This window comes from Phoxinus phoxinus (genome assembly GCF_949152265.1).
Source record: "Phoxinus phoxinus genome assembly, chromosome: 20".
Lineage (NCBI taxonomy): Eukaryota > Metazoa > Chordata > Actinopteri > Cypriniformes > Leuciscidae > Phoxinus > Phoxinus phoxinus.
Window position 1 is genome coordinate 10,446,493 of NC_136895.1, and position 25,694 is coordinate 10,472,186.

Here is a 25,694-nt window from a genome sequence, read left to right on the forward strand (position 1 = left end):
ACTATACATTATGAACCACTTCCTTATACTACATGTAGGCTTATTTCTAACACTTCTGTGAGGCTATTATATACTGACTACTTGATGATCTACAATCCCAAAGAACAACCTAAAATTAATGCTATTTACACTAAATATCTTGGAGCAAAAATGAGGCATTATTTATGACATTGAAAGTAGTGTTGAAAATATCACCTAATATCATAGTACTAGAGATCTAAAAAACTTAGGATTTACGGCTCTTATAGTGCCAGTGTGGATATCAGATCCCAGTTTACAGAACAAAAGTAATAACGTTAAGTAATTTACTGCAAGCGTTGAAACCTCCGGCAACTAGATATTGTCTGGCTTTTGGCAAAATGCAAAAGTTCTCTTGAAGTGGAGCTTTTAAATCTCTTGGGACGGTCGTCAGGAATTTCAGTAATGGGGAAAGCGGCACTCACTCCAGTTTATTGACTCTTTAATGACATCTGTGCACATATCCGAGTAGCTCTTGGGATTCTGGGATGCGTGGGTGGAGCTTGTGAAGCTGAGTGACAGCATCTTTTCACACTGTAAACGGGATAAAATAATTATTTATGGTTAGCCTGAGGACACGGGAGCTGGCTCTCCCGCTTCCCCATTGCTTGACACGTTGGCCGTCAAATAGTGCAAAAGCTTGTTCGTAATTATATACATCGACAACGGTTCACACGCTTATATATACACGTTTACATTTTTTCAGCTCAAACTTTGAAAAAATTTCATTAATTGAAAACTGCTCATATTTTGTGGTTTTGTTTTCTCCAAATAATCAAGTCTCAAGTACAGTATAGCAACATATTCTTACTTCAACACTAATAAATCTGAAAATACTTGTGTCATTGTGAAACTGGAAACAATAAATATTTTCTAATATGACATTAGAAAAAAAGAAGGGTCCTTTTAAAATTTATCACAATGTTTACTGGGTTGTATGATTTCAAAGCAGCAGTAAGTTACTTATTTTTGGAATACCAACATTTTCTAACCACTGGATGGATATTACAGAAAAAGCTGTCCTGGGAAATTGTATTGGTATCAGTGAGAGACCTAAAATCTGTAAAACAGCTAAAAATATTATGCCTGTACGTCAACCGTTTGGGGTTTACATGCTCCAGCAGTACGTCACGTACATTTTTCAATAAAAAGACCGTGTACCTCAAAATAATGGAAATAAATGTCTTTCAACTGAGAACTAACAACAAAAACTAACATACACCAACAACCAATATAGTCTGATTCACAATCTATATATAGACTATAATACTATAAACCAGTTATTTTTAGTGACTCAAATCATACAGAATGACCAGTGTAGTCCGAATCATCAAAACAAATGACTCCTATGAACCAATCCTTTTAACGAATAGTTCAAAAAGACGAGTTACTGGTTTGAATCAGTCTGACACAATGCCCTGTATAACTTATTTTAGAAGAGTTTCTTTCATATGCAAGTAAAATGAATATTATAACTGAAATATATCCAAATGAATCAGAATCAAATCAAAACGATTTCGTCATCAGAATCAAATCAAACCTTAATGAATACCCAGCACTACAATTCAGGATTCTTCTTTAAACACACAGAGGGCATGAGATTTATAAAGAGGGCAGCGGCAATCATGTGGACTGGTGTGGTTTTCACAGCATTTCATCTATGAACGGGACGCATTCATCTGGAAACACAGAGCATAATGGGCCAAAGGCCCTGCGAGCAACCTGCTTTTATGCCCACTTAAGATCACGTCAGTAAACAAAAACATATGAAAGAAACTCACCCGCTGACTGCCGTACTCAATTCCTCGCATGCTGCCTTCAGGCAAAGAGTGTTTGGAGAAGTGAAATGACACGGCAGGGCCTTGTTTCAGCATCAGTTTACATCAAACACACTTTTGCACCTTCGCTAACCAACACACACACACAAAAAGCCGGCCCTTAGGCAAAGTTGCTCCTTTTGCTATTAAACTGAAGCACATTGTCGACACCCTGACCTGCACAAAGATCTATCCGTCAAGGTTTTACTCCAAGACTTTGCTGAGGCAAGTCCATCTGACTTAGATTCGAAGTTGGATTCGGGTCCAGGGTCGCTGCCTTGTACGCTAATGAGTTATTTATTTGCCCGACTGCAAGATGACAGCTTTGAGAATTCAGTTTGAATTCAACAATATACGAACAACGCACCTCCACCGCTAAGATCCAGGAGCTCATGTACACTCAATCTGAAGGGATAGTGAAATGAAATGAAAGTGAAATTAAAAGAAAGTTTGTAGAGAGTACCTAAAGGTATGCGTTTCTCAGGGGAATGCAAACCTTTTGGGAGAATGCAAAAGTTTTGAGAGCAAAAATGCACATTTCTTGGAGGAACAAAGGTATGAGAGAACGCAAAAGTTTGGCGAGCCAGTCCAAAAGCAATTCTTTGAAGAGAAATGCATGCAAAATATGCTAACTTATCAGGACAGTGGTGCTTGGCAAGGGCGACTGCATTGTCGCTCGGGTCCAAAATAAATGCAGAGGAATGCACCTCAAAAATGCAGAGGAGATAAAGGCGGACTAACCTCAGCACAGAAGAAAAATCGCAACAGACAGAAAAATTCACCTGCTCGAATTCCAGGACTTCCTGTCCTCAAGGTTTTGTCTCTCCTCGCGCTTCTCAAACTCAACGCACAAAAACTCCAGAGTTCCTACATGGGCTCTCCAGTCTCCACTGGAGAAGATACCACAATACTCATCTCACACGGTTAGGAGAGACTGATAGAGAGAGAGGCAGAAACAGAAAGAGAGAGAGAGAGACACACACACACACATAAGGGAGGGATCTCTGATTAAAATTCTCCTGGCACATTGTCAAAGGCCGTTGCAGCAATAAAGCCCTGCTGGCTGGCTTTTGTTCAAGTTTAAGGCTGTAGTCTTTTTTCAATCCGAATCTGTCTCTTTCGGTCTTCTGGCAGTCTTTTCTGGAGCTGAAGGGAGGTGCAGGGATGCAAAATGAAAAACTACCAGGGTAAGAAAAAAACGATAGCCCCCTCCTCTCTCCCCACACTCTTGTCTTCTCACTTTCTTCAGATGTGGTATTCAATGGTCTCTGAAGGGTTACCCTGTCCGAACAATGCCCAGCATCAGACCGCAACAAAGCCGAAGCAGCTTTCAAACCGTCTTACAAAGTAACACGGCCTTCAAAGCTGAAACACTGCCAAGAGTTTGCTTTGTAGATTCACAATCAGAAATGGGGAACTGACATGGACAGAGATAAACCTGATATAAGCCTGGCCAATTTTACCATTATATCCACTCCGTATATGTATGGATCAATATTGCAGTTCTGGTCAATACCGATAGGCCGATAATTGGTATGGCTGATAACTGGACAATAAAAAAAATTCTAAACTAGTTTGTCTAAATTAATTTACAAAACCATCCCCAGAACTTGAAAATGTAGGCAACACAAAATTAAAATGTTTAGCATGAAAAATGGATATTCATTTTGAGATTGCCTAAAGATTACATTTAACAATGTTATTAGATTATTCATTTTTTATTCGTTAGATTATGGCAAAGGTTATTTAAATGTGAGAATTAAATATCTAATACAGACTGATACAGTTAAATCAGTAATATTGTCCAATAACCGATATGGTACCAATATATTTTGACTACCTGGTTACAAAATCTACAAACAACCTTTTATGCATTTTTGAGTAAATAATGTACTAACTAAATACATGTTCATTACATCTCATTTGTGGTATTATCAGCCAACCCACAACCCACACAACCCACTCTTGCGGTCTTCATAAACTCGCCTCCATTAAAACCAAACTCAACGTCTCTCTGGAGTTGGTTAATGCCCCACATACGAGTTGAAACCAGAAGTGCAACAAATTTTACTCCAGGGTCGGTGGTAATTGTAAAAAAGCTCTTGACAGTGCTAGGCTATTTTCTCGTGCAACATTTTTTTAGAACAAAAAGTGGGGTTCCCAATTGCTTGTATCATCTTAATGGGTTTTTAGTATTGTTGAACGGTTGTCCAAGGGTCAATTTGTTAACTAAAGAGGCACAAAGAGAGTGACACTGAATTAGCATCTGAATAACTAGGCCTATATACTATTCTGCTGAGTAAGTCATCAATAAATGTGTCTAGTTTGTCTCAAAGGCTCCTGTTGGAGTCTGTAAGACCAACGCAAGTGCTGTAGATGTAAACAAAATTTAAAAAAATGTCGACCCATCTCAAATGGGACAGCCTAATACAAGCAAAACATCCAAGTAGAGCTCTTTCCTACACAACCGGTGGTTCCTGATGTCTTTTTAATTGCCGAGTGAACTGCCGAGCTCTGCTAGGGAGTCCTGACCAAAGGAGACAGTGAAGAACAACAGTTATGGGAGGATAAAGTATGACTGTGTACTGTTTACCACAGAAAACCCAAATGAAAGCCCTCAGCGGGGCCTCTGCAAGTGTGGGTCTCTCGGGGGGGATGTTAAAAATCAATATGCAACCAATTATTCATGCAGGAGGAAAAGTCTCTTGCAGTCCAAAAGTTGTCAAGAAGCTGGAAGATTCTGTGTAGTATAGTTGAGAGTTACGCAACAAAAACTCTGTGATAAAGATAGTTAATAAAAATCAAGTTTTTAATGTTGTTTACAATTCTTTGTTGTGTTTTTAATGTGCTTTAAGACAAATTCATCAGTCAACACCATTGGTGATTATTTCCCCCTAAAAAATGCAGTGAACCAAAGACCGTCTCAAAAACATTGTTTAAAATCACCCTAGTTCTCTACGTCACAAATATGTAACCAATCCCATCACGAGGGGGGTGGGCTTTAACACATCTTTAAATATGACCGCTCTGAAGCAGTGGAGTCTCCGGTGAAGCCAGGTTGTCCCGTTATTTTTCTGTTGATATAAAATTGGGTAGATTTAGCAATATAGCGGATGAATTATGTACCGGTAATATTACGACGTTATGATGAACTATATGTCTGACTCTGTGATGGTGAACGGGAACATGGTTTGTGTAACATTAGCAACACATTATTAGGTGTTTGATAACATACAAGCCAAAAGGCGAATTATATGAATTACCGTTATGTGTCCGACGTTGTAGAAAGCGATACATAAAACGCATTACCATGTAATTTTGGTGATCAAAGATAAGTTAAGCAAATAAAATGATTGACTAAAGGGGGACTTTAAAGTCTTTGGAATCAGAGTCACTGAGGACAAGTTCTGGATTTTTCTGAAACCAAGCCAACTGCGTGTCTGGCACGATGCCCTCAGGCACAATAACCCAAAAATAAAAAAAACATGATAAACCTGCCTATACTGACATACAGATATTGGACATTGGAAAAGCAGACGCTTCATGACATGGGCCCTCAGAGGACCCTACCATTTTTCTGCATCAGAATATCACAGACATTGCCATGCTAAAAATGCTGGCTGTAGGAATAGAAGCCCCGCCTTTCAGTAATAACAGCCAATCACCTTATTAACTTTTTAGCATGATTGGAGCTCAAAAAAAGTAAAAATTCTGCATTTTTCTTAGTCACATTCAGGCCCGGTTCCAGAATCAAATTAGCCAACTAAGGGTGCTTCTTTCTGTTATATTTGACTAAAACGCTGTCGTTTTGTCAGTTCAATGCGATATCAAAAAGTTATGTTATAATCAACTAAGCTGCCAACAATGCACAATAAAGCTCTTACTTGCATCATATCTACACTTTGTTTGTAAATGAGAGGTTTCACGAGCCTGCATAACTCAGCTCTGAATAAAAACTCTGCCGTTTTGAGCGGTGGTGACTTAAACACCTCTGATTGGCCACTGCATTCAAGAGATCAACAACTATGTCTGTGATTGGCTAAATTACTCACTGCCGCAAAAACACTTTGTAAATAGATACATTTGACTTTCTCCAGAGCGCAAACACAATATACGCCTAGGCCTAAATATTTTTACAGTATCAACTGAGCAAGCGCTTGCTTGCGTTTGAGGGTGCTTAGCAGGTCTGGTCACATTTCTTGACTTATTTGAAATATGTTATTGACATATACTCTTGATAAACAGTCTTCATGATTTTAGTCATTCCCTATTCAACTAAACAACAGCTATGGTGCTGTAAATAGAAATTAGCTGCTTAGGGTGTCACCAAGAGGGCCACCACAACTTGAATGGATTTAGACGCTGTTCTACATTTTCTGCGTCTGAAACCCATTTTAAGATGTGCATCTACAAAACATTACAGATTTGTAGTTGCAACTCCCCTTTACTCAAAGGAGTTTGACCCAGTCTGTTCTGACTATTTAAGTTGTCATTTAATTTAGGTTGTATTTAATTGGTTAAGATGCATCATGTGACTTAGGTTAGAGGTCGTGGGGGCCATCTTAGTTTTCACTTCACAACAACAGTGATGCAGCAGCAGATGTCTCTCTGATAAAAGATATATTCTTCTGTTATTTCATGCCAAAGAGGCCATCGTCTGTAAGTTTGTTTATTTAATATCATCTATGCTAAAAAAAAGGAGTATTTCATAGGATTTAAGAAAATATTTGCTGTACATTTTCAAAGAAGATTGTTATCTCTATTTCATATATTAACACTAGTTTGTGTTCTTTCCTAAAATGTACTTTTTTCTGTTTGTATTGTAGTTTCACAAATAATTACGTTGTGGGACTGAAGATTTCAAAGTAAAACACCGAAAAGGAACTTCTTTGGTTTCGACTTTTTCTTCAACCCTCATCCTGTTTAACTATCTGTTGAAGTGCAACCTACTTGCATCAGGGACAGAATACAGTCTTAACAAAAGGTCAAAATCCAGATGTGTGTATGAAAAATTAGCCAGGAATAAGCCCGGTTAGAATTTAAAATAACGCTGTAGGGGGAAGTAAAATCTGTTTACTTGAGTAATGGTCATACTTTCATCTCTTCCATGGGGACGAATAATAAATGAAAAACATTCACACATTATACATTGCTGCAGCCAAATTGAACAATTAGCTGATAGCATGCTGTATGTCTTTAGGCCTTAGTCAGACTCAGGTTAGACGTCATATTGAATTTAACGCAGATGAAAATGATCTTTACAATGGCACGCACTGCGTAAAGATCCTAAATCAGGTAATTTTCACAAATCACAACTTTGTTGAACTTTGTGGTCAACATGGTTTTATGAAGTTGGACTGTACAATTAAACAACAGTATAGTTAATTGAACACACTGTTTTCTATCCCTCACAGCCTCGTTTTCATTCCTGTCAAACATTTAATATGGCGCTACCATGGTAAAGGTCTACTCAAGTGTCCAAATGTCAACTGCCAAGCAACTGATTTAAAAAAAAAAAAAAGTCTGTGGGGACTCTTTAACGTCTTGGTTTCAAAATTTACAGTCAATTTGTGGCATACGGCTACATCTAGCCACAATTAATTACACAAATATTGCTCTCTGACATATTTGACTGGCCAACTTGTTAATGAAGTGTGAATGCCATTTAAAAAGCAATCAGGCACCAAGCACGCATGACCTATAGTGTACACTTCGATATGTACGGGAAGAAAATCACAGACTGGCTGCCATCCAACTAGTGCATACTTTATGCCTCCTATCTAGACTGCATACAAAAAGCAGTTAGTGCAACACAAATCAAGTTACATTTAAATTGTTACATTTAACTTAATCAGTTTAATTGACGCCAGCAAGAGGTGTGCTGCACACTAGGCTATTATATCAATGATTTGGGTTTTTAGGGGGCTTGCAAAATACCACATGAAACAAAAAAGACTGGATTAACAGATTTGGGCTCTATTCAACTGCACTGACTGACTAAAGATGAAGAATTTGCAGCTGCACTTCCCCACACAGAGAGAAAAATGCAGTTCATCACCATCAACTTAAGTATTGAGTATATTCAGGATTTAAGCTACTTAAAAAACTGAGCTTTTAAAATGTATGATTGTGAAGTCGCCTATGCTTATTTTCCCTAGAAGCGGTTATGAGACCTCTATTATTGGAATAGAATCATATTTGCAAGCCTTTTTCTATTCCTTTGATAGATTTAGGGTTGATCTTAGATAAACAGTATTTTTCGACAGGGCCAACAAGTCTGAAATGCTGGACCCAGTCGATTGTCATTTACATTTCCTGTGCCAAGACACTAATATTGACTGAAAAGGTGTAATAAAACACGCTGATGCATATTAATTATCTCAGACCTCAAACGCATTGTCAGGGCTTGACATTAACACCCGCCAAATGCGGTTGGATTTCAGCAGTGGCGTGTAACACAGTCACTCCTATCAGCCACCTTGGCGGGTCTAATTATAATATACAGTTTTTAAATGGTCTTTTAAAAGGGCATCTGAAATAATAAACGTATCTGCAACGTAGCTTTGTCAAAAAAAAATCAATATATATCCATACTAAAATATCTGAAACTAATTTCGAAATGCAGAGTATTCGTGTAAACAGAGTCAGTTATATTTAAAGTGAACGTAAACAGTTGAGAAAGAAAACGCATGTGAAACAGTATAATGGATTTGTGTGTCAGCAGCCTTAAAGTGACAGCAGCCTAATATGCCTGCTGCTAAATAATGAGATATTAAAAATATCTATATGGCGGTTTTTCCCCATGGTATCGATGTCAAAATTGTGTCCAATGAAAATGCAGAGTGGCTAGTAACTTTGAAAAACCACTAGCCACAGTGGCTTGTGAGCAAAGAAGTTAATGTCAAGTAGGGCTGCACAATATATACAATATATCGAAATATCGCAAATGTATATATCGCAATATGCATATCGCAACAGCTTGCCATAAATGAGACAAAAAAATTCTTAGCTTTAATAAGTATCAGGATATATTTAATTTGTGAAAACTAAGCAATGTTTTATTTTTATATTTTATGATTCAGTATCTTTTATTAAATAAACCTAATGTAGGATAACCTGAAACCCTGTGGTTTACACTGATGTTAAAATAACACTTATTATGCTACAGTAAAACGCTGATGTTCACTTTCTTGTCATAAAAAGAATGTGAAACCCATGTAGGTTATATAATTTTAAATATATTTTAAAGATAATTTACGTTTATTTTACACACTTTAAGCATTATCGTATCGCATATCGAATATCGCATTATTTAAGGAGTTATCGCATATCTCTTCAATATCGCACAGCCCTAATGTCAAGCCCTGCTCATTGTGATTTGTGAAGGCTGTTGCAAAACGCTCAAAGTACGGTACAAACAAGGTGATGGATATCGCTTCAGGGTGAATCTATTACAGACGCGGTAATTTACTACGGTTTTATATCAGAGAGCTTCTGGGGTCTTGGCAGGTTGGGAGCCAGTTGCTTTGACCCTCCTCTGGCAACCCCAAACAATCAAGAAAGTGTCAGAGAGAGGGAGCACCAATAAAACAGTCCTTTGAGTGCCTATCTGCCCTGGTTGCCCAGCCAGGGAAGCCAAATGCATCACTGCACACTAGATCAACAGGCAGCACAATGTGTCTGTTGATGAGGACACATAACAAATCAGATCAGGCAGGGGAGGGGACACTGTGAGACAAACCCAATTGTAACTGAGAAAAACACGAAAAAGAATAGAGTGGCTCATTTCAGCTGCTAAAGGCAAAGGTTCATTTGCAGTACTGGAGATCTTAAAAATGTATGAGGAACATGTTAGGTGAAAAAACAGAACTATGATGGCGGTGAACTGGGCCTGTTTATAGCTAAATGTTTCAACCTACCTATTTTTATGCACATTTTGGGATTTCGCATTGAAAAAGAAAAAAATAAATTCTCCGTCTTTCAAGTGGAAATCTTTTCCAGATCATTAATTTCTCCTCACGAGTGCGTTGCGATCAGACGTCCGTGAGTGAAAACATGAAGTACACTAAAAAACATAAAAAAGTAGTTCTTCAGCGGTTCTTTGCAGTGCTTATGGTGCTCTTATGGCTCTAAATAGCACCATTTGACAAAGGTGAGGTACTATATGGCACTTAAAGTGGTTCCCCTATGATTACAAGCCAATGAACCACTTTTAGTGCTATTTAGCACCATTTTTGTTTAGAGTGTAGTAGCAAATGAAGTTGTACTTCTGATGAAATGAGACTGACACTTTTTCATGTTTAATACAGTAAAGCTGCTTGATTTTAAGCAATAAATTGTATAAAGTGCTATAAAAATATAAACGTGACGGTACTTTACTAGAGTGCTAAATTGCAGAGCTTGTGCAAACATCCACATCGCTATAATCAGATGCTTTATTAGGAAAAATGCTTGCCGTTTTCTCAGTTTTGATGTGTTTATTTTGTAATTAAGAGGAAAGCGCACAGCAAAGATTTACATATTCATCTAAATGCCGCTCTCAGCAGTGTGGGCGGTGTCAGATGTTCGATAACAGTATATTGCTGCTCATGTATTTTGAACTTCGTATTACCCCTAAACAAAGAGCGAAAAAGAAGTTCGCCATTAGTATATCGGGGCTTTATCATTTTTTGATGTCAAGTCATGAAATTATCGTTTTCATGATCGATCACTGCTATCACTCGGACAAACACAATCTTGTTGTTTTTTCAGCAACGATTCCAGTAAGTGCGCAACAACCTTTGGTTTACTGCCACAAGGGCCCTTTGAAGTTGACTTTGGTAAATACAGACACAGACGCAAACATACTGTACATGCAATTACACGCAGCAGAGCAACGGTGCAGTGCAGATCCATGAGCCATCATGGTTAACCCGGCTGCAGCCTGTGAGGAAAACACCCAACTGGATAATCACACGCACACACAATAATCCCACCCTCAACACTGAGTGTCTAAGTTTTAACTGTGTTTTCGGCATTCTAGAGCAGTGAAGTCACTCGACAGACTGTATTGAGTGGGAGGGAGTCCTTTTATGCAGTCAGGCTCTTATTACATTACAAGACCACAGAGCAGAGAAATCAACAGATTTACAATATCATCTATCCATGTAAGACACGGGCTCCGCACCAAAAGCTAGATTGCCTGGCTGTCTACATCAAGTCGGAAACGGAAGTTGTGATAGTCTTTTCTCCCCTATTATATATCAGAGTGAAACGGCTTCTCGAACAAGAAAAACAAAAAATGCAGGGTGGGACTTGATTTTGTCCATTGGGAATTGGTTGTATAGTTTTGGTTTGCTATTGGTGGATCTCATGTGAGTGACAGTTTGAACCGCCCTTGCGCCAATAAACACGTCATCAGAGAAGAAGAGAGATGTCGCTGAAAGAGGGAGGGGGAAGTTATTGAATTATCTTTTTTTTTTTTTATGATGGTGGACGGACAAATAATTGATGATACATACTGCAATATTAAAATTGTGATTTCATGGTGACATTTTAGATTTTTGCACCAAATAGTTGGTCCAAAAGTTGGCAACACTGGCTGTTTCTTCAAGAAACAGAAAACCAACAACAAAGTACTGGAGAAACAACAACAGGAGAGAAACAGCACAAACACTGGACAAAGATGAAGCTTTCTATTGTGCTCTAGTGCCTGTGTTCACGCACGCTATCAAATGTAGTATACTTTAAACTGCTATGGCTGCGCCCGAAAGCTTAAAAATGCTGCCTTCGGAAAAACGTATTCCAAGGTATGAAGGCATCAAGGCCCATCCGAATCCAACGTTAGCTTCACTTCCTGTCTCCTGAGATGCCTTTATCTGATCGAGTTTTGAAGGCAGCAGATTTATCCTTCACTGCCTTTGATATCCCACAATCCACATTCTCCAACAGTTAAAATTTAAAGATCTGAAAGTTGCGGTTGGTGGCCAGTTTGTGTACGTTTTTGACCAACTTTTTTCCACTTTTGATTTAATTTCCAACAAGAAATTAGCATTGCAGTAAATATATATTTACTTAGTTTTCACCAAAGCTTGCTCTATCGCTGCCTCAGAAGTCTTGTTGTGAGGTACATTCGATGAAGATGAATATAGATGAATATGTAAATATGCGCTGCGCACTTCCCTCTTAATAACAAAAAAGGAAAAAGAAAGTGGTGAGAAAACAGTAGTTTAAAAAGCATCGGATCATAGCGATATGGATATGTTTGCACAAGCTCCAATCCGGCACTCCTGTGAAATCACGTCACATTTATTTATAGGGCAGTAAGGGCACGTTATACAATAGATTGCTTTAAAGCAAGCAGCTTTACAGTATTAAACATGAGAAAACACTGTCAGTAGCCGAGTTTCCATTACCTTTCAAATTGCGAAAATTTAAATTGCGAATTTAAAATACACCCAATGGAAACACGTCAGGTGCGCAAAAACTCACATTTATCGCAAAAAAGTTTTTACGCTCACATGGTGGTTTTTCAGGCAATTCGAAAAAGAAATATTTCAGTTTCAGAAACAGTTTTTACGCATTTACAGGTCACCCTGACAGAGGACGCGGTGTGTTTGGACAGAATACGAGAGAGTTCTTTATTAATTCATAAAAGACAAAAGAATTAAAGGAATACTGGATTCTAAACCTCAAAGAAATGCCACAATCAAGACCTCGAAGCAGATATGAGGGAGAAACACCTTGTGCCGCTCACAGTATAAGGGGCGTTCCCTGCCATTAATGCTTGTATAACACACCTACGTCTCCTTCGATCATTATTATTGACAATAATAATGGCTAGTGCGGTGGCTGGGATATAGATTATACTTCCAACGTCCGTTGCCCTGATTTTTGGAATGACTTATCGCAAGAGGAAAAAAAATGATGTTTTAGTCGCATAACATCGGTTAATGGAAACTTTTTTTGGACGTTTTTTTTTTGTCGACATTTAGAAAAAAGAAAAAAACAATCCCAAAAGTTTTGCGCAAATCTGTACTGGAAACGCACCTACTGTCGCTTTCAATTAGAATTACTATGTAGCGGCTCTCCGGTGTGTTCAAGTTTTATTCGCAATTGACCCCAACAGACTGAACAGGAGAAGATTTCCACGTCAAATAAGGCGGAGCCTCAGAGCCACACCCACCTATTACATAATCGTCACGGTCCAATGGCAGTTCGAAAGAGTTTACCAGCCAGCGTGAACTAAGTTCGCTTGGCAAGCGGTTTTGAACTCCAGAAACAAACTCCACACTTCGTTCTGGCCTGATTTCGATCAGAATGACGTTACACCAGCTCGTTCTTCAGTTATTAAGTATATATTCTTTTAGGGATAGGGTTAGAATTCAAGTGACTACAATTATAATTATGTGCTCATTTAGATAAGGTAAAGTTCCAGCCCTGCCAAAAATACTAAAATTGTAATCTTACCATACCAAAATCTTTCAAGGTCATCCTTATACTTGTATATAAATATGCAAGTTATGAGCTTTCCAAATCCAAATTATGAGTACAAAGGATTTAAGTCGCAACTTAGCTCAGTTTGGACATAATGTGAAGTTACTGCATTTAGCAGCATGGTAAAATACTCTCATACCCTGCAAGTGTCTGTTTAAACTCCCAAACTCTTGCACAAATGACATCATAACGGAGGTGGGGAGGGGTTTTGTAGATGCGTGTGCAGTGAAAAAGAGCAAAAGAGACAGAAAAGAAGGGAGGAAAGGGGCTAGGGAGGAAAGTGTAGGCTTGAGGAGTCATTTGGGACGTTTTCTGCAGTCCAGCCAGAGAATGAGGCAGCAGAGAGCGGCCGATGAGACTCTCGTGTTCGGTTAAAGGGGTTTGCAGACAGAAATCGCTGTTTGTTTGTCGTTCAAAGACGTAAAACTCCTGTGAATTGATGGACTGCTCTCGAGACGTTATTCCCCTTTCATTAACATATAAAACATGTGAAATTGTGTCAAAAGGGAAAGAGAGAAAGATAAGATACGGAGTCATTTGGACTCTGCAAACGATTGCTCACTATGCGTCATTGCTTCAGAATCCGAGAAAAACGGAGAACGGATCATCCAAAGCAGCCTCGCCGTGCTTTACCGCATCAAAATCCACATTGCTTACAATGAATCATGATTTATGGGATTATGATAACAACACAGCCCAAATCCACTTTACCAGTAACCCTGATTAAAGCTGTCGCATTATGTGGGTTTAGCCAAAAATCACATTCAGAAAGTAAACCGAGACTAAGACCTCAGCGACAGATTATTACGCCTGTAGTGTGGAATTGATCACAGATGACTTCACAATCAGAACCAGACCATCCTAAAACAAAAATAAAATTGAAAGTGAATTGTTATGCAATGACTTCAGATTATCTCAAGTAAAAAAAAGACCATAAATACAGAAACAATGGAAAATTTTAGTAACAATGGAGGTAAATAATCTGAAATCTTATTGTTTGGGGACCCAGACGTCACAAAACAAAACTCAAAACAAGAAAATAAATAAAATTAAAATTAAAAACAAAAAATAAAAGTGATTACTGACAAACACATTTTGATCTGTCCATTAAAAAAGTATTTGTGTGTGTGTGTATAAATAAGTTTAATAATCACTAAATAAGAATGAATGATAGATAATAGTTAATACTGCATTTCCAGTTTGCTTGTCTGACTAAAAATCAAAATCAAATTAATTACTAAAAACATTTTTATTATCAAATTGCAAAATTAAACAACGTATCCATATAGACTTTTTTCTCTAATGATTTTTGGTAACATTTTGGCATTTACTGTTTTATGTGAATATTTATTTTATATTTATAGCTGACAAATAAGAATAAAGGTATTCAATTATTAATCATGAATCATTTGCGGTGCCTAAAATCAAAATTAAATAAAACATTTTAAATAAAACAACAACACTATAATGAGCTGATGAGAGATGTGCGATAACTGAGTGATTAAACTGGTAGGCGATTAAAACAGGCGAAAAACATTTAGTATGTCCTCCAGACATGATTTGTGCGCAGAACATGCGCATCATGAATAAACTTATCATACATATAGCACGAGTGGAGGCTACTTTGAACAGAGCTCTGTTCATTTTCCCAGTGTGTGTCCTCAAACGCCCCAGAATTGCAACATCATTGTAACAAGAGTCCAAGAATCAGAAAGAGCAGAAACACTTCAAATTAAGTTATTGACCCCAAGAAGAGATTTATGGACACTAAAAAACCACCTCGCCCTCGCTACAAGTCAACTGTCTACATTTAGGCCTATATTTTATGCCACTAAAGCCCAGCAAACCTAACTAGTAAATCTACAGGGCTTCAGTAACATTTCCCAGACGTCAGAAATCACTCAGGAAGTGTAATCCAAGCGTTTTAAACGTCGTTTCTGAGGGCTCTCCCAACAGTCCCGTAAAGCACGCTAATCCTCAGGGACGCGTCGTCATCACTCTCTCTCTCTCTCTCTCTCTCGGCCGAAGGAGAGGGAAGAACTGCAGAGATGTTAAATTAATCACAAGAGCTCAGAAAGAGAGAGACTGCGACAGAGAGGGGAGCTTGTAAACTGCCCGTTTTGGGTTCGCGGTCTTTACAGCCGTCAGCGATTCCCGCTCCAGGACTGTAAAACGTCTCGCCAGGTCTTCGTGACTACATCCATGTCATTTACTCAACAACAAAAAGGCCAAAAACGCCACTTGACCAACCATCCACACAAGTGCTCATTTTAACAGAAACAGCCTTACTTGGTCTGGGACTAATGTAATCAAAGTGTTGTTCCGAACCCGTAAGACTTTCATTCATCTTCAGACCACAAATTAAGATATTTTTGATGAAATCTGAGAGCTTTCTGTCCCTCTATAGACAGCAATGCAATTTACACATTCAAGGTCCAGAACGGAAAGACATCATTAAAGTAATCCATGCAACTCCAGTGGTTTAACCTCACTTTTATGAAGTTACGTGAGTGCTTTACACAAAAAAAACTAATTTACCACTTTATTTATGAAAATATTGACCTGCAATCCAGTAGGGGAGGCACCACATGTTGTGTTGATTTGAGACCGGAAGTTGTTCCGTGAACGTGCTTTGGATAATATTATTTTGTAATAGTTGTAAATTATGTTTGTTTTTTTGCGCAAACAAAGCACTCGCGTCACGTCGGTTCATAAAATTGAGGTTAGACCACTGCAGTCACATGGATTACTTTAATGATGTCTTTTCTATCGTTCTTAACTTTAAATGTGTACATTGTGTTGCTCCTAATGGAGGGACTGAAAGCTCTCAAATTTCATTAAATAGATCTTAATTTGTGTTTTGAAGATGAATGAAAGTCTTACAGGTTTGGAACGACATGAGGGTGAGCGATTAATGACAGAATTTTTATTTTTGGTGAACTGACCCTTTAAAAGAAGGAACTACAGGCATAAATGTCCATTCAACTTAGCTTTTACAAATGTCTACAAAAACTGTACAACTTTCCGCAATATTTTACAACTTCTAAACTTTCAGAAAACGTTCAAAGTAATAAGTAAGAAGATGTATTAATAATTTATATCAATATGGACAAGTCATGGACCAATATACTAGTCAATATTTTATCATTTTGAGATTACCAGCATCTGCCTGTTTGGCCAATTTGCTAACATTACTGTGGTCAAAAAATGCCAACACCAACTTAACTTGAAAATCTATTTACAATTTAGTTGACGGATAAATTTCTGCTGTCATATTTGTGGTAAATTGTGTATATTATTTTATTTAAATAAAGATCATTTCATTTCCATTTATTTTGAAACAAAAATATTGATAATGGCTATGGCCATTAAAAAACACTATCAATTAGCACTACTTTTTATATTTGACACACCAATCCGACTCACGAGAAAATATACCGTAACTATTTCACGAGGTAACATGCGATTTATAAAAGTAACTAATTATGAAGGACCATGACCACCGCCAACCCCTACCCAAAACTTGCCCGTCACTGGGGTTTAAACTGATCGTATGAATTCATACAAATTAGTCATCAATTAAGTACAATGTAAAATAGTTACGAATTGCTGTGAGATTGTGTTGGACAGATAATGCATATTTAATAGGGCTGGCTGATGCATATGATCTATGTAGAACTAAGTCAACATTTCAAAACATTGCAGCATATTCACTTTTAGCCTCTGAAAACATTGCGATCTAAAAGCATCTCCAGACTCAAGCAAAGGTCGTACCCTGAGGGAACGTCTCGCTGTGCGTCGAATGAAAAGGTGCTTCGAGTCACGGTTCAACTGAAGGACTCGCTGTGGGAATGAGCTTTATTTAAACTCACCTGCTGGGAGCCTGAGATCACACCGCCTGTTAGCGCTCGCGCTGCTCGATCACCTGAAATAAACAAACATAAACAACAATCATACAAAGTGATGAACGCTGCAGCTGGAAGTAAGAAAGAAAATATCAGCTACCGGTAGATTTCTCTCAAAGCCTTCCAAATAACTAGGTGCACTTCCTCCCTGATCTGACGTACCTTGTTATCTCCTCAAACGCCTGGAATGCACACGAGAGCCAAAAGATTTAAAAAAACGTAGACAGACAGTCAACTCCCTAGACAAGTCCCTCAGCCGAAAAATGGAGAAACATAGAAAATAGGCCAGGCAAAACTCTTTGAATCTTAAAAATAATAACTCCTGCACACATGCTTAACGCTCCTCTTCTACGAATCTCACAATGTCTATCATTTCATTACAGGGTAATGATAACCGCATTCTAGAACCAAGTTAACACTTCCTGTTTTTTGGTTGTTTAGTTAGCGTACATTTAGCGAGGTAATCTCTCAGTGTACAAGCTTAACATACCGCTAAACAATTAGCCTGCTAACTTAAGGCCCGTTCACGCAAAGAATAATAACTATAACAAAATTAGCTTCGCCCACACCAACGCACAATAAAGTTCGGTTTATTATAACCGCTCTGCAGTTCTCGTTAAAGTCTGGTGGATTTTGATTGGCATGTCAGTGTTTTTTTTTTAACATTCTGTAAAAAATGTATTCTGTAATTTCCAACTTCAATACGATATACCATGAAAAATATCGATATTCAACACCCTTTTCGAGGGTGAAAACTGCCATCTATACCGCCATAAAGATAATTTATTATATCATAATTATTTGACAATTTGGGTAATTTTGTTGCAATAGCTTACACACAGCACAGTGAGGCTTTATTTGAATCGTTGAACTGCATTTACAAAAAGTAATAAAATGAGAACAAACAAACAAATTGCAAACGATAGAGCAATAAATACAATAGAAAACAAAGAGGCAAATTAAATAAACATGGCTTTTCAGATATTTCGGTATCGATTCATATCAAAATATTGATATTTTTGACAGCACTACATGCCACCACCAAAATCAATTAGTGCCTAAATGTTGCTATCTTTATGGATTGGCACCTGCAAATAAATATGACGGTTGTCCTTCCACTCGGTTTAAAATGTCTTAAAAATGCTCTGAAAACGACAGACCCCCTTTACACGCCGAGAGACAGACAGACCTCCATCAAAGAGCTCAGTTGAGGGGAAAACCCATCAGATCGACCCTGTCTAGAGCCCTCGGGGAGTTCCTCAGCATGTGATAACCATCTTTATCGTCTGTGCCAACACAACTGTCTAAACACTGCTAGGTCAACCACACAGCGGGTAGTACATGCTGCAAGTCCACGCATCATTTCACTCTGTATGACCGATTATGCTGAACTCTTAAAAATAAAGGTTCAGAAAAAGGAGTTTTCGCAGTGATGCAACCGAAGAACCATTTTTGTTTCCCCAAAAAAAACTTTCAGTGAGCATTTCTTAAAAGAACCATCTTGATCTTAGCATAAGAACATATCTAAAGTACCCTTTTCCACTATAAAGAAGTTTTGTGCAATAGAAAGTTTCTGCGGATGTTAAAGACTCTTCATCCATAAATGCCAATAAAGAACATTTATAGTTACACAGTTAGAAACCAACTGAATCTAAAAGTTAATGTTCAGAAAACTCAAATTAGTTTAATCCGGTTACGCCACATGCTAATAATTGGTTCACGCTTCATTCACCGTGCTGATGAGGTTCAGGGTCACTTAGATAACATCAGTACTTACATAATTGAGTCTGGCCCGTGTTGTCCTACAGACAGCTAGTGGCCCCTGAAGCGAGGTGATTCCTGCTCTGCAACTTATGCAAGAGAGCTAGTCTCGGTCCTGTTGCAACCGAAACACCTCGCATCTGTTTTCACACTTCCAGACATATTTTGGCTAAGCAACCCATTTAAATTTGGGGTTTTATTGCAGACCAGTGAGCTCCCAGCTATTTAAAAAAAACTCAGACCACGGCGTTTGTGGGAAACGAGACACTTACGCAACACTGGATTGTTAGTGTGATTCTGTCAGACGGCACTGAATTTCACAGGCTCTCGCTACTGAGTTTGGCTCTTTTTGTCACCCTGAGCATTAATGGGGTTTATGAGAGGAATGTGCAGAGATTTTGGGGAGTACTTTGGTAGCCCACACCATCATTACGTCAGCCACAGTCTGTTCGCTGGCTGCTTGATGCATATTGCGTACAAAAATATCAAGCGCTGGCTTAAAAACTAACAGTTCCAATCTGATTGGCTGTTGGGGGTTCATCATAAATTATGAGCAATATTACTATACAAGTCTGGAAAATTATAGCTGCACGATATATCGTAATAAAAGCAATATCGTGATATGGCTTAACGCAATTTAAACAAATATATGATACCGGTTTCAGAGTATAGCACATTCACACTCGTGTAGTTCATGATACAGTGTTTCTGAGTCTTGGTTAATTTACAGTGAATTAAGTTGTTCTGAAATGCTGTGAGATACACGCGTGTAAATGAACATCCAGTGCCTTCACTCTAAAACCGACAGCGCATTTATTTATTTGCTGGCAACTCGTCAAAATAAAAGCTTGATGACATACCGTTTGAAAATTAGAAAATTAAGAAAACTAAGTATTGTAATTGTATAAAATTGTGTACAATTTCTTATGTTTAATATATTATATAATTATAATTATAATAATCCTTAATATAATCCCATAATCATAACACTGAAATAAAAATCCTAATAATTATTATTTCAAAGTCATTGAATTGGTCAAAAACAGTGTGAATATGTCCTATGAACCTCAAATGGGGTTTTAAAGCTTTATGTTTCACTTATGTTCACTTTATGGTTAGAATTGGTTCTTGTAAACAGTCAACTTAAATATGAACACCCACATTTTTAAGTTTTCAGCCCTAAAAGAATTACCGGTACACATAAAACAAAATATATATATATATATATAATAAAATGCACTCCCCAACAAAAAAAAAATCACCCAATCATTCTAGTCTTTCCAAATAGAGCAATTCATTACATCTGGTGAAACTTCCTGTCTTTTTCATATCACAATATATAATCGTAAAATATCGTACCATGCCATTTTTTCCTGAATATCATGCAACCCTATGAGGTATAAATGAGGTGTACATGTGATATTGCCCAGCTGTGGTTGTCAGATATGGTCTGAACTCAAAAGAGTGATCAAAGAGAAGAGGAAGTCCACTTTGAACGGCTGACAAGCTATATTTGACAGAATAACGGGCAGATGAGCGTTCAGTAAACCATCTCAGTATGTGAGCATCCCTGCGCGAGCTCTGCGCCAGAACAGATGGTGCTCAGGAATCCCTTCAATAAATGATACACAAAAAAAAAAGAACAGGACCACTGCATGACTGACAACCCCTAAGAATATGAACACATTCATGCCAGTGATTACTAAGATGCTTTACTTCTGCACTTTTGAATAGAGACAAATTTCCTTGCTGTTACGTAAGCAGCCAATACAAGCCTCTCTGCCCAAAGACAAACTGAATTTCACACGCCTTGCTTTCACATGATGAGGCTATGGTCCTAATTATGGTCTTAATTACTTTAGTATAAAAAAGCCAGAGTGCGACATGTTCCTTATAGTCCAATAAAAGCAGGTTAACCAGCAGTTTAATTTTTGCTAGAGTTTATGGACCAAAATCTTATATCAAAGCATGAAAATACTTTTTTTTTTTTTTTTTATAATTTTACACAAGATAAAAAAAAAAGAAAAACTACTACTAAAAAAAAAAACAAATATTGACTGCTTTACATTAACTAGTGTGCTTTGTTTGCTGACAGTGCTTGGGAAACAGGGTTTAATGGTCCATCGCTGACACAATGAAACACTGGCGGGCCGGTGTACCAGAGGAAAACCTGCTTTTAACTCGCCTGACGGTTATCTGATGTAGTGACTCAGAATCCCCTGGGAACGACCAGCTCAACATTGAGGAGGAACTCTGTGTGTAGCGAACATAGCCAAAGCACAAATCATATAAACACTCAGCGGAGATACAAGGTCACTTCAATCTCATAGCTGGAGCAGATGGGCTGGCGACCTTTCGCTCGAGATTTTTAAACAAACAGCATGTGGTTTATGTAAAACAGCCCGTCGCTGCATCAAAGGGTGTTTCCTAACTTCTTGAATAACTAATTTATCTTATAAATTTATGAAGTTCTAATGAAACACAGAACCATTTCAAAGAAAACAATGGGTGTGACAAGACCACTACAAAAGAAATAATGAAGTTAAATCTGTTCATCAAAAAAATGTCATTATTTACTTATCCTCATGTTTTTCCCAAACCTGTATGTTGTCATTTTTTTCCATGGAATGAAACAGGAGAACATTTCTAAAGAATCATTTCAATCTGATATTTCAGTTGTTCCTTACACAAAACTAACTTATGATCCACAGAAATAAAAAAAACCCACCATGCAGGTTTTGAACGAGGGTGAGCAAATACAGTTTTTATTTGTCTTATCAACTATCCGTTTAAAATGTATGTTTATAGGTTGGTATGAATTCACCAAATTGCTAATCTCTTCAGTGATCTGCAGTCACACCCTCGTGTAACATGATTTGTATCTTAAGGACATGGCCGTGGAGATGGGAGGGTTTAGGTGCATCTGGCCCTGAAAGAGCAGCTGATCTGATACACATAGATGTCCTGTGAGGCGTGATGACTGCACACACCCAAACACACAGATGGACGCGTGGGGGAAGCGGCTGCGACCTCTTCATGCACTTTCAGGCTCATTTCTTCCTTACTGTCAATCTTTTGTTTTAAAGTTCCCCTGTGGTGAAAATCAAGCTTTTAATGTTGTTTATAAGTCTCTATGGAGTTTTTAATATGCTTTAAGACAAACCATGTGCAAATTCATAAGTCAACACCAGTTAAAACTGCAGTGAGTGAAGCAAAGACAGTCTCAATAACACGGTTTGAAATCGCTGGCATTTCTGACATCACAAACTACCAATCACGTCAACGAGTGGATCTCTGAGCTGGTGTGAGTGAGTGGAGGCGGGGCTCATTTGCATATTCATAGAATGACGTATACTAAATGAGGCAAGGGTGTAGAGTTACATTTAAGCTATTTTAAGGCATGAAGAATTTAATTTAAAAAAATTAAAAAAAAGTTTAAATGTCATTTTGGTGATCAAATATGAGTTAATGCAAATTAAGTCAAAATATGCAATTGTTGAAACTCGTTGAAACTCTCATGTGGATCCCGAACTACCTTTAGCAGACATTTCCTCCCAAAGCCCTCTGAAGACCACACAAAATAAATTAGCTCTCTTTAATACAATTTCGCTCCATATGGAGGAAAACTAGAAAAAGAGCACTCAAACTGATTTACAAACAAAGTGATCAAAAGTCATTCATTTTCAAAGGGAGTTGGTGATTATTAGTGCCTCCTCTAACTGCTACTGTTGCGACAATGTTTATAACAGTTCAAGACCAGTTTGTGAAAATTAAGAGATGATGTGGCGACTCCCAATGGGAGCGAAGACACCGAGTTGATTCCCCATACAGTTGGATACTACTACAGTACAATCGAATGTCTACTAGCTAGTAATGAAACTGAAAACAATATTTAAATGTGGGATTGGACCCGAAAACACAATGATTGATAGAGATTGGCAATGGATGAGACAAAAGTAGACCTAATTTTCTTTGAGAGTTGGTGATTATTGGTAACTGATACCACTGCAACAAAATTTCAAGTTGAAGTAAATTGACTTCACTTCTGATATGATTGGATTCTACAGTCGAACTAGGAATGAAAAACTAGCCGACTAATTGGTCTTAAAGAAGCCCTGTATAATTGTGCTGGATTCTCGGTTCATGATTGGATGAATTTATATCAGACACTTGTTCAGTTTAGAAAATGCCGTATTGTTAGGGTTAGTTTAAAGTTCCAACTTGTGACCTTGTGTTGCATTCCAGATAACTTAAAATAGCTAATAGTATGTTGTTTCAGTTGCCATCAAATGGAGCTTCTCTTCAAGATTACTAGAAACTTCAAGGCCAGTATTCATCCAACTTTGCATGGTGGGGCAAATGTGCTCAATATGGGCTTGAGGTATGGGCTCTACATGGGGTTGTCCATGGGTTCCATTTTGGCCATCATGAAAGTCATGGAAAAACACATGTATGGCCCATACTGTGGCTAATTCAGATAGGGCCAACAGGGAAACCATGGACAAACCCATGTAGGGCCCATACCTCAAGCCCATATTGTGCCGACATTGGCCCCACCATGCAATACTAGCTGGGTAGGTTGGGACAAGCTAATATCTGCAGAATATTGGCCCTCCAGGACCAGGAATGGACACCCCTTTTCCTATCTGAACATGGGACACCATAAAAAAATGGAAAAGACTGCAAGGGTCTCAAATGTGTCAAAAAGTTTTTTTTTTAAATCCACACTAATAATGGGTGGCTGTAGCAAAAATCAATTTTCATGAAACCTTCACATTCTCCTTTTTGTTTTTCCTGCTTTTATTACTACTCGTAATCTTAATGACTGACCACATACCCCTCAGATTCGGAGGCAAATGTGATCTTGCTTGTCAGCATGTTGTGAAATGCCAATCTTGGCTGATGATACACAAGAGCCGAGCAAGCACTATTTAAGAAAACATCTGAATACTACAACTCTGACTCTCCCGACTGTTCCATTGAGGAAAACCATGATTCTTAATACTTAATTGTCCTTGTCAATTCTGTGAGGATTGTGTGACACAGGCCATGGACCAGATCCATCCGGTGCACTGCCGTCATCACGGAGACCCATCTTGTGACATCACAGGGTCACTGTTTTCCTCTTCCTTCCTGAATAGAGCCATCACAATAACTGCATAATAAGATCATATGGGGTGACCTACATATATCCACTGACAAAAGACAAATTCAAGGAAAGAAAGTGACACATCAACATTGTCTTTTTTCAAAGCCTGTTGTGTCCGCTTTGTAACCATCTGTCAAAAAGAAAGAGCACTTCCTGTCCACTTAATCGAGAATAGGAAGAGGAAACGGAATGCTTTCCTGTTCCTGCTGCGGATTGCATCGCTGTCATTCGAACACACGCACAACATAAACACAAAACAAACACAGGTTTACAGCACTCTTAGGGAGCCAAAAGCAGTGCTGGACAGTAACAAATTATTTTATTACTGTACTTAAGTATCTGTAGGGAAATCTTTACTACACTTCGTTCCAAAGCTCCACTGAAGCTAGGCAGGGTTGAGCCTGGACAGTACCTGGATGGGAGACTCCTGGGAAAACCAGATTGCTGATGGAAGAGGTGTTAGTGAGGCCAGGAGGGGCGCTCACCTTGTGGTCTGTGTGGGTCTTAACGCCCCAGTATTGTGATGTGGACACTATACTGCCAAAAAGCACCGTCCTTCGGATGAGACGTTAAACCGAGACTCTCTGTGGTTATTAAAAATCCCAGGACTTAACCCCGGCATCCTGGCCGAATTTGCCCATTGGCCTCTGACCATCATCATGGCCTCCTAATCATCCCCATACTGATTGCCTTCCATCACTCTGCATTTAAGTAGGCTACTTCATTTGTGTACTTCGTCCACCACTGGCTAAAAGTAGCAAGTAGCTGTAACCAAATATTTCAGTAGCATATATTTCAGTTGGTTTCACAATAGGCTAGTAGCTTTATAATATCTGCTTAAATATTTTTCCATTGAGTAGTGGTATAGCACAACAAAATGCTGCATCGCGCAACAAAATGCTGCATCGCTATTTTAAACATGCTAAATGTCCTAAAATGTCTTCTTATACTCATCTAAACATTGGGGAATTAATTTAGTTTTAGAGAATGTTCATTCAGAAGGTTAATTAATTTAAATAAACCGTTTGAAAAAAAAGACTTTATAATAGTAGTGTGGACTAGGCGACTAGCTTCAATGGTATTTAAATTAAGAGCATGCTGCTAGCTTTTAGCTACAGTTAGCTTCCACAGCTTCGAAGTAGCTTTCCCAACACTGATATCTGTTTTTCGCAGCCACACATCCTCAGTGGAAACTCTGATACGAGTTTGGAGCTGTGCTTTGATAAGCCTGAGACCTGCAGGGCTCGACTATCTCTCAGTGAACCGTGTGCGTCTCACCGTCAGGAAAACACTGAGGGACATGCAAAAGCACAGCACTGTCTATACAAGGATTTGTTATTTTCTGAGGTAAAAATGTTCAATAGATCCACACGTACAGTCAAACATCTATAAAAAAGACCCGTGAGGAGCCCTCACAAGCAAAAAAATACAAAATGCCATAAAATGTACTTGAAGACATTTTTAAACGTCAAAAAACCTAGCTACTGTAATTGGCTTCGTAAAAGTAGTTGATATGACTGTTACATATGACTATATTTGACAAAAAACATTTCAAATCTTCTGAAGCCA

General features: G+C 38.2%; 1 protein-coding gene across 8 annotated transcripts in view; it reads right to left on the minus strand.

Annotated features, from left to right (window-relative positions):
- The window catches only part of add3a (adducin 3 (gamma) a), a 95,606-nt gene that overhangs the window by 55,306 nt on the left and 14,606 nt on the right, over positions 1–25,694 (minus strand). For 3 of the 8 annotated variants that reach the window (XM_079592342.1, XM_079592350.1, XM_079592345.1), the window contains exon 2: positions 17,183–17,235. The gene's annotated coding sequence lies outside the window, so the exon portion shown is untranslated. Of the gene's footprint in view, positions 1–443; positions 553–2,576; positions 2,801–17,182; positions 17,236–25,694 lie in introns of those variants that run through there. The other 5 variants (XM_079592346.1, XM_079592344.1, XM_079592343.1 and 2 more) reach the window with 5 other exon arrangements.